This window comes from Anser cygnoides, unplaced genomic scaffold (assembly GCF_040182565.1).
Source record: "Anser cygnoides isolate HZ-2024a breed goose unplaced genomic scaffold, Taihu_goose_T2T_genome scaffold_87_1, whole genome shotgun sequence".
Classification (NCBI taxonomy): domain Eukaryota; kingdom Metazoa; phylum Chordata; class Aves; order Anseriformes; family Anatidae; genus Anser; species Anser cygnoides.
In genome coordinates this window covers 230,001-239,284 of record NW_027103094.1, presented here as the reverse complement: position 1 = coordinate 239,284, position 9,284 = coordinate 230,001, and positions in this window count along the sequence as shown.

The window sequence follows — 9,284 nt, the reverse complement described above, 5'->3', positions numbered from 1 at the left end:
TGCACTGGCACCACTGGGGATGCAGCGCAGTGAGTCCAGAGAGTGCACTGGCACCACTGGGGATGCACTGCAGTGAGTCCAGAGAGTGCACTGGCACCACTGGGGATGCACTGCAGTGAGTCCAGAGAGTGCACTGGCACCACTGGGGATGCAGTGCAGTGAGTCCAGAGAGTGCACTGGCACCACTGGGGATGCACTGCAGTGAGTCCAGAGAGTGCACTGGCACCACTGGGGATGCAGTGCAGTGAGTCCAGAGAGTGCACTGGCACCACTGGGGATGCAGTGCAGTGAGTCCAGAGAGTGCACTGGCACCACTGGGGATGCAGTGCAGTGAGTCCAGAGAGTGCACTGGCACCAATGGAGATGCACTGCAGTGAGTCCAGAGAGTGCACTGGCACCACTGGGGATGCACTGCAGTGAGTCCAGAGAGTGCACTGGCACCACTGGGGATGCACTGCAGTGAGTCCAGAGAGTGCACTGGCACCACGGGGATGCACTGCAGTGAGTCCAGAGAGTGCACTGGCACCACTGGGGATGCACTGCAGTGAGTCAGAGAGTGCACTGGCACCACTGGGGATGCAGCGCAGTGACTCCAGAGAGTGCACTGGCACCACTGGGGATGCAGTGCAGTGAGTCCAGAGAGTGCACTGGCACCACTGGGGATGCAGTGCAGTGAGTCCAGAGAGTGCACTGGCACCACTGGGGATGCAGTGCAGTGAGTCCAGAGAGTGCACTGGCACCACTGGGGATGCACTGCAGTGAGTCCAGAGAGTGCACTGGCACCACTGGGGATGCAGTGCAGTGAGTCCAGAGAGTGCACTGGCACCACTGGGGATGCACTGCAGTGAGTCCAGAGAGTGCACTGGCACCACTGGGGATGCAGTGCAGTGAGTCCAGAGAGTGCACTGGCACCACTGGGGATGCAGTGCAGTGAGTCCAGAGAGTGCACTGGCACCACTGGGGATGCAGTGCAGTGAGTCCAGAGAGTGCACTGGCACCACTGGGGATGCACTGCAGTGAGTCCAGAGAGTGCACTGGCACCACTGGGGATGCACTGCAGTGAGTCCAGAGAGTGCACTGGCACCACTGGGGATGCAGTGCAGTGAGTCCAGAGAGTGCACTGGCACCACTGGGGATGCACCCAGTGAGTCCAGAGAGTGCACTGGCACCACTGGGGATGCACTGCAGTGAGTCCAGAGAGTGCACTGGCACCAGCGGGGATGCACTGCAGTGAGTCCAGAGAGTGCACTGGCACCACTGGGGATGCAATGCAGTGAGTCCAGAGAGTGCACTGGCACCACTGGGGATGCACTGCAGTGAGTGCAGAGAGTGCACTGGCACCACTGGGGATGCAGTGCAGTGAGTCCAGAGAGTGCACTGGCACCACTGGGGATGCACTGCAGTGAGTCCAGAGAGTGCACTGGCACCACTGAGGATGCACTGCAGTGACTCCAGAGAGTGCACTGGCACCACTGGGGATGCAGTGCAGTGAGTCCAGAGAGTGCACTGGCACCACTGGGGATGCAGTGCAGTGAGTCCAGAGAGTGCACTGGCACCAGTGGGGATGCACTGCAGTGAGTCCAGAGAGTGCACTGGCACCACTGGGGATGCAGTGCAGTGAGTGCAGAGAGTGCACTGGCACCACTGGGGATGCACTGCAGTGAGTCCAGAGAGTGCACTGGCACCACTGCGGTGCAACCCGGTGAGTCCAGAGAGTGCAGGGGCACCACTGGTGATGCAATGCAGTGACTCCAGAGAGTGCACTGGCACCACTAGGGATGCAGTGCAGTGAGTCCAGAGAGTGCACTGGCACCACTGGGGATGCACTGCAGTGAGTCCAGAGAGTGCACTGGCACCACTGGGATGCAGTGCAGTGAGTCCAGAGAGTGCACTGGCACAAAAGGGGATGCAGTGCAGTGAGTCCAGAGAGTGCACTGGCTCCACTGGGGATGCATTGCAGTGAGTCCAGAGAGTGCACTGGCACCACTGGGGATGCAGTGCAGTGAGTCCAGAGAGTGCACTGGCACCACTGGGAATGCACTGCAGTGAGTCCAGAGAGTGCACTGGCACCACTGGGGATGCACTGCAGTGAGTCCAGAGAGTGCACTGGCAGCACTGGGGATGCAGCCCAGTGACTACAGAGAGTGCACTGTCACCACTGGGGATGCAGTGCAGTGAGTGCAGAGAGTGCACTGGCAGCACTGGGGATGCACTGCAGTGAGTCCAGAGAGTGCACTGGCACCACAGGGGATGCAGTGCAGTGAGTGCAGAGAGTGCACTGGCACAACAGGGGATGCACTGCAGTGAGTCCAGAGAGTGCACTGGCACCAATGGGATGCACTGCAGTGAGTCCAGAGAGTGCACTGGCACCACTGGGGATGCACTGCAGTGAGTCCAGAGAGTGCAGTGGCTCCATTGGGGATGCAGTGCAGTGAGTCCAGAGAGTACACTGGCACCACAGGGGATGCAGTGCAGTGAGTCCAGAGAGTGCACTGGCACCACTGGGGATGCACTGCAGTGAGTACAGAGAGTGCACTTGCACCACTGGGGATGCACTGCAATGAGTCCAGAGAATGCACTGGCACCACAGGAGATGCAGTGCAGTGACTCGAAAGAGTGCACTGGCACCACTGCGGATGCACTGCAGTGAGTCCAGAGAGTGCACTGGCACCACTGGGGATGCAGTGCAGTGACTCCAGAGAGTGCACTGGCACCACTGGGGATGCAGTGCAGTGAGTCCAGAGAGTCCACTGGCACCACTGGGGATGCAGTGCACTGAGTCCGGAGAGTGCACTGGCTCCACTGGCGATGCACTGCAGTGAGTCCAGAGAGTGCACTGGCACCACTGGGGATGCAGTGCAGTGAGTCCAGAGAGTGCACTGGCACCACTGGGGATGCACTGCAGTGAGTCCAGAGAGTGCACTGGCACCACTGGGGATGCAGCACAGTGAGTCCAGAGAGTGCACTGTCACCAGTGGGGATGCAGTGCAGTGACTCCAGAGAGTCCACTGGCACCACTGGGGATGCACTGCAGTGAGTCCAGAGAGTGCACTGGCACCACTGGGGATGCACTGCAGTGAGTCCAGAGAGTGCACTGGCACCACTGGTGTTGCAGTGCAGTGAGTCCAGAGAGTGCACTGGCACCACTGGGGATGCACTGCAGTGACTCGAAAGAGTGCACTGTCACCACTTCGGATGCACTGCAGTGAGTCCAGAGAGTGCCCTGGCACCACTGGGGATGCAATGCAGTGAGTCCAGAGAGTGCACTTGCACCACTGGGGATGCACTGCAATGAGTCCAGAGAATGCACTGGCACTAATGGGGATGCAGTGCAGTGACTCGAAAGAGTGCACTGGCACCACTGCGGATGCACTGCAGTGAGTCCAGAGAATGCCCTGGCACCACTGGGGATGCAATGCAGTGAGTCCAGAGAGTGGACTGGCACCACTGTGGATGCAGTGCAGTGACTCCGGAGAGTGCACTGGCACCACTGGGGATGCATTGCAATGAGTCCAGAGAATGCACTGGCAGTAATGAGGATGCAGTGCAGTGACTCGAAAGAGTGCACTGGCACCATTGCGGATGCACTGCGGTGAGTCCAGAGAGTGCACTGGCACCACTGGGGATGCACTGCAATGAGTCCAGAGAATGCACTGGCACTAATGGGGATGCAGTGCAGTGACTCGAAAGAGTGCACTCCTGGTGCACTCTCTGGACTCACTGCAGTGCATCCCCTTTGCTGACAGTGCACTCTCTGGACTCACTGCACTGCATCCCCAGTGGTGCCAGTGCACTCTCTGGACTCACTGCACTGCATCCCCAGTGGTGCCAGTGCAGTCTCTGGACTCACTGCACTGCATCACCAGTGGTGCCACTGCACTCTCTGGAATCACTGCACTGCATCCCCAGTGGTGCAAGTGCACTCTCTGGACTCACTGCAGTGCATCCCCAGTGGTGTCAGTGTACTCTCTGCACTCACTGCAGTGCAGCCCTAGTGCTGCTAGTGCACTCTTGGACTCACTGCACTGCATCCCAAGGTGCCAGTGCACTCTCTGGACTCACTGAAGTGCATCCCCAGTGGTGCCAGTGCACTCGCTGGACTCACTGCAGTGCATCCCCAGTGGTGCCAGTGCATTCTCTGGACTCACTGCAGTGCATCCCAGGTGGTGCCAGTGCACTCTCTGGACTCACTGCTGTGCATCCCCAGTGGTGCCAGTGCACTCTCTGGACTCACTGAACTGCATCCCCATTGGTGCCAGTGCACTCTCTGGACTCACTGCACTGCATCTCCAGTGGTGCCAGTGCACTCTCTGGACTCACTGCACTGCATCCCCAGTGGTGTCAGTGTTCTCTCTGGACTCACTGCACTGCATCCCCAAGGTGCCAGTGCACTCTCTGGACTCACTGCACTGCATCCCCATTGGAGCCAGTGCACTCTCTGGACTCACTGCACTGCATCACCAGTGGTGCCAATGCACTCTCTGGACTCACTGCAATGCATCCCCATGGTGCCAGTGCACTCTCTGGACTCACTGCAGTACATCCCCAGTGGTGCCAGTGCACTCTCTGGAGTCACTGCAGTGCATCCCCAGTGGTGCCAGTGCACTCTGTGGACTCACTGCACTGCATCCCCAGTGGTGCCAGTGCACTCTCTGGACTCACTGCACTGCATTCCCAGTGGTGCCAGTGCACTCTCTGGACTCACTGCACTGCATCCCCAGTGGTGCCAGTGCACTCTCTGGACTCACTGCAGTGCATCCCCAGTGGTGCCAGTGCACTCTCTGGACTCACCGGGGTGCATCCCCAGTGGTGCCAGTGCACTCTCTGGACTCACTGCAGTGCATCCCCAGTGTTGCCAATGCACTCTCTGGAGTCACTGCACTGCATCCCCAGTGGTGCCATTGCACTCTCTAGACTCTCTGCACTGCATCCCCAGTGGTTCCAGTGCAGTCTCTGGACTGACTGCACTGCATCCCCAGTGGTGCCAGTGCACTCTCTGGACTCACTGCAGTGCATCCCCAGTGGTGCCAGGGCACTCTCTGCACTCACTGCACTGCATCCCCAGTGGTGCCAGTGCAGTCTCTGGACTCACTGCACTGCATCCCCAGTGGTGCCACTGCACTCTCTGGAGTCACTGCACTGCATCACCAGTGGTGCCAGTGCACTCTCTGGACTCACTGCAATGCATCCCCTGTGGTGCCAGTGCACTCTCTGGACTCACTGCACTGCATCCCCAGTGGTGCCAGTGCACTCTCTGGACTCACTGCAGTGCATCCCCAGTGGTGCCAGTGCACTCTCTGGACTCACTGCACTGCATCCCCAGTGGTGCCAGTGCACTCTCTGGACTCACTGCACTGCATCCCCAGTGGTGCCAGTGCAGTCTGTGGACTCACTGCACTGCATCCCCAAGGAGCCAGTGCACTCTCTGGACTCACTGCACTGCATCCCCAGTGGTGCCAGTGCACTCTCTGGACTCACTGCACTGCATCCCCAGTGGTGCCAGTGCACTCTCTGGACTCACTGCAGTGTATCCTCTGTGGTGCCAGTGCACTCTCTGGACTCACTGCACTGCATCACCAGTGGTGCTAGTGCACTCTCTGGACTCACTGCATTGCATCCCCAGTGTTGCCAGTGCACTCTCTGGGCTCACTGCACTGCATCCCCAGTGGTGCCAGTGCACTCTCTGGACTCACTGCAGTGCATCCCCAGTGGTGCCAGTGTACTCTCTGCACTCACTGCATTGCATCCCCAGTGTTGCCAGTGCACTCTCTGGGCTCACTGCACTGCATCCCCAGTGGTGCCAGTGCACTCTCTGGACTCACTGCAGTGCATCCCCAGTGATGCCAGTGTACTCTCTGCACTCACTGCACTGCATCCCCATTGGTGCAAGTGCGCTCTCTGGACTCACTGCACTGCATCCCCAGTGGTGCCAGTGCACTCTCTGGACTCACTGCAGTGCATCCCCAGTGCTTCCAGTGCACTCTCTGGACTCACTGCACTGCATCCCCAGTGGTGCCTGTGCACTCTCTGGACTCACTGCACTGCATCCCCAATGGAGCCACAGCACTCTCTGGACTCACTGCAGTGCATCCCCCGTGGTGCCAGTGCACTCTCTGGACTCACTGCACTGCATCCCATTGGTGCCAGTGCACTCTCTGGACTCACTGCAGTGCATCCCCTGTTGTGCCAGTGCACTCTCTGGACTCACTGCACTGCATCCCATGTAGTGCCAGTGCACTCTCTGGACTCACTGCAGTGCATCCCCATTCGTTCCAGTGCACTCTCTGGACTCACTGCAGTGCATCCCCAGTGGTGCCAGTACTCTCTCTGGACTCACTGCACTGCATCCCCAGTGGTGACAGTGCACTCTCTGTAGTCACTGGGCTGCATCCCCAGTGGTGCCAGTGCACTCTCTGGACTCACTGCAGTGCATCCCCAGTGGTGCCAGTGCACTCTCTGGACTCACTGCACTGCATCCCCAGTGGTGCCAGTGCACTCTCTGGACTCACTGCAGTGCATCGCCAGTGGAGCCAGTGCACTCTGTGGACTCACTGCACTGCATCCCCTGTGGTGCCAGTGCACTCTCTGGACTCACTGCAGTGCATCCCCAGTGGTGCCAGTGCACTCTCTGGACTCACTGCACTGCATCCCTAGCGGTGCCAGTGCACTCTCTGGAGTCACTGCATTGCATCACCAGTGGTGCCCCTGCACTCTCTGGACTCACCGGGTTGCACCGCAGTGGTGCCAGTGCACTCTCTGGACTCACTGCAGTGCATCCCCAGTGGTGCCAGTGCACTCTCTGGACTCACTGCAGTGCATCCCCAGTGGTGCCAGTGCACTCTCTGGACTCACTGCAGTGTATCCTCTGTGGTGCCAGTGCACTCTCTGGACTCACCGGGGTGCATCCCCAGTGGTGCCAGTGCACTCTCTGGACTCACTGCACTGCATCCCCTTTTGTGACAGTGCACTCTCTGGACTCACTGCACTGCATCCCCAGTGGTGACAGTGCACTTTCTGGACTCACCGGGGTGCATCCCCAGTGGTGCCAGTGCACTCTCTGGACTCACTGCACTGCATCCCCAGTGGTGCCAGTGCACTCTCTGGAGTCACTGCAGTGCATCCCCAGTGTTGCCAGTGCACTCTGTGGACTCACTGCAGTGCATCCCCAGAGGTGCCAGTGCACTCTCTGGGCTCACTGCACTGCATCCCCAGTGGTGCCAGTGCACTCTCGGCACTCACTGCACTGCATCCCCAGTGGTGCCTGTGCACTCTCTGGACTCACTGCAGTGCATCCCCAGTGGTGCCAGTGCACTCTCTGGACTCACTGCACTGCATCCCCTTTTGTGACAGTGCACTCTCTGCACTCACTGCACTGCATCCGCAGTGGTGCCAGTGCACTCTCTGGACTCACCGGGGTGCATCCCCAGTGGTGCCAGTGCACTCTCTGGACTCACTGCAGTGCATCCCCAGTGGTGCCAGTGCACTCTCTGGACTCACTGCACTGCATCCCCAGTGGTGCCAGTGCTCTCTCTGGACTCACTGCAGTGCATCGCCAATGGAGCCAGTGCACTCTCTGGACTCACTGCACTGCATCCCCTTTTGTGACAGTGCACTCTCTGCACTCACTGCACTGCATCCCCTGTGGTGCCAGTGCACTCTCTGGACTCACTGCAGTGCATCCCCAGTGGTGCCAGTGCACTCTCTGGACTCACTGCACTGCATCCCTAGCGGTGCCAGTGCACTCTCTGGAGTCACTGCATTGCATCACCAGTGGTGCCCCTGCACTCTCTGGACTCACCGGGTTGCACCGCACTGGTGCCAGTGCACTCTCTGGACTCACTGCACTGCATCCCCAGTGGTGCCAGTGCACTCTCTGGACTCACTGCAGTGCATCCCCAGTGGTGCCAGTGCACTCTCTGGAGTCACTGCAGTGTATCCTCTGTGGTGCCAGTGCACTCTCTGGACTCACTGCAGTGCAACCCCAGTGGTGCCAGTGTACTCTCTGGACTCACTGCAGTGCATCCCCAGTGTTGCCAGTGCACTCTGTGGACTCACTGCAGTGCATCCCCAGTGGTGCCAGTGCACTCTCTGGACTCACTGCAGTGCATCCCCAGTGTTGCCAGTGCACTCTGTGGACTCACTGCAGTGCATCCCCAGTGGTGCCAGTGCACTCTCTGGGCTCACTGCACTGCATCCCCAGTGGTGCCAGTGCACTCTCGGCACTCACTGCACTGCATCCCCAGTGGTGCCTGTGCACTCTCTGGACTCACAGGGGTGCATCCCCAGTGGTGCCAGTGCACTCTCTGGACTCACCGGGGTGCATCCCAAGTGGTGCCACTGCACTCTCTGGACTCACTGCAGTGCATCCCCAGTGGTGCCAGTGTACTCTCTGCACTCACTGCACTGCATCCCCATTGGTGCAAGTGCACTCTCTGGACTCACTGCACTGCATCCCCAGTGGTGCCAGTGCACTCTCTGGACTCACTGCAGTGCATCCCCAGTGCTTCCAGTACACTCTCTGGACTCACTGCACTGCATCCCCATTGGTGCCTGTGCAGTCTCTGGACTCACTGCAGTGCATCCCCAGTGGTGCCAGTGCACTCTTTGCACTCACTGCACTGCATCCCCTGTGGTGCCAGTGCACTCTCTGGACTCACTGCAGTGCATCCCCATTGGTTCCAGTGCACTTTCTGGACTCACTGCACTGCATCCCCAGTGGTGCCAGTGCTAACCCCTGCAGGGCTTTGCTTTGCTTTGCCTTGCTCTGCTTTGCCTTCCCTGGCCCTGCTACGTTTTGCTTCTTCTGGCTACGCTTTCCTTTGCTTAGCTTTGCTTCGTATTCCTGGCGCCGCTTTGCTTTTTCTTCTCTGCTTTGCTTTATTCTCCTACCCCTGCTGTGCTTCGCCTCGCCTCAAAGTCCTTTGCTTTGCCTTTCCTTGCCCTGCTTTGCTTTTCCTTGTGCTACTTTGCTTTGTCTTGGTCTGCTTTGCTTTTCCTTGCCGTGCTTTGTTTTGTTTTGCTCTGCTTTGTATTCACCGCATCGCCTTGCTTTTCTTGGCCCTGCATTTTTTTTTATTTTTCTCTGTCCGTCTTTGTTTAGCTTTCCCTGGACCTGCTTTGCTTTGCTTTGCGTTCCCGGCACCTCTTTGCTTTTCGCGGACCTCCTTTGCTTGGGTTTTTCTCGCCCTTCTTTGTTTTGCTTTTCCCGGCCCTGCCTTGCTTTGTTTGGCTTTATTTCGTATTCATGACGCCGCTTTTCTTTTCCTGGACCTCCTTTGCTTGGG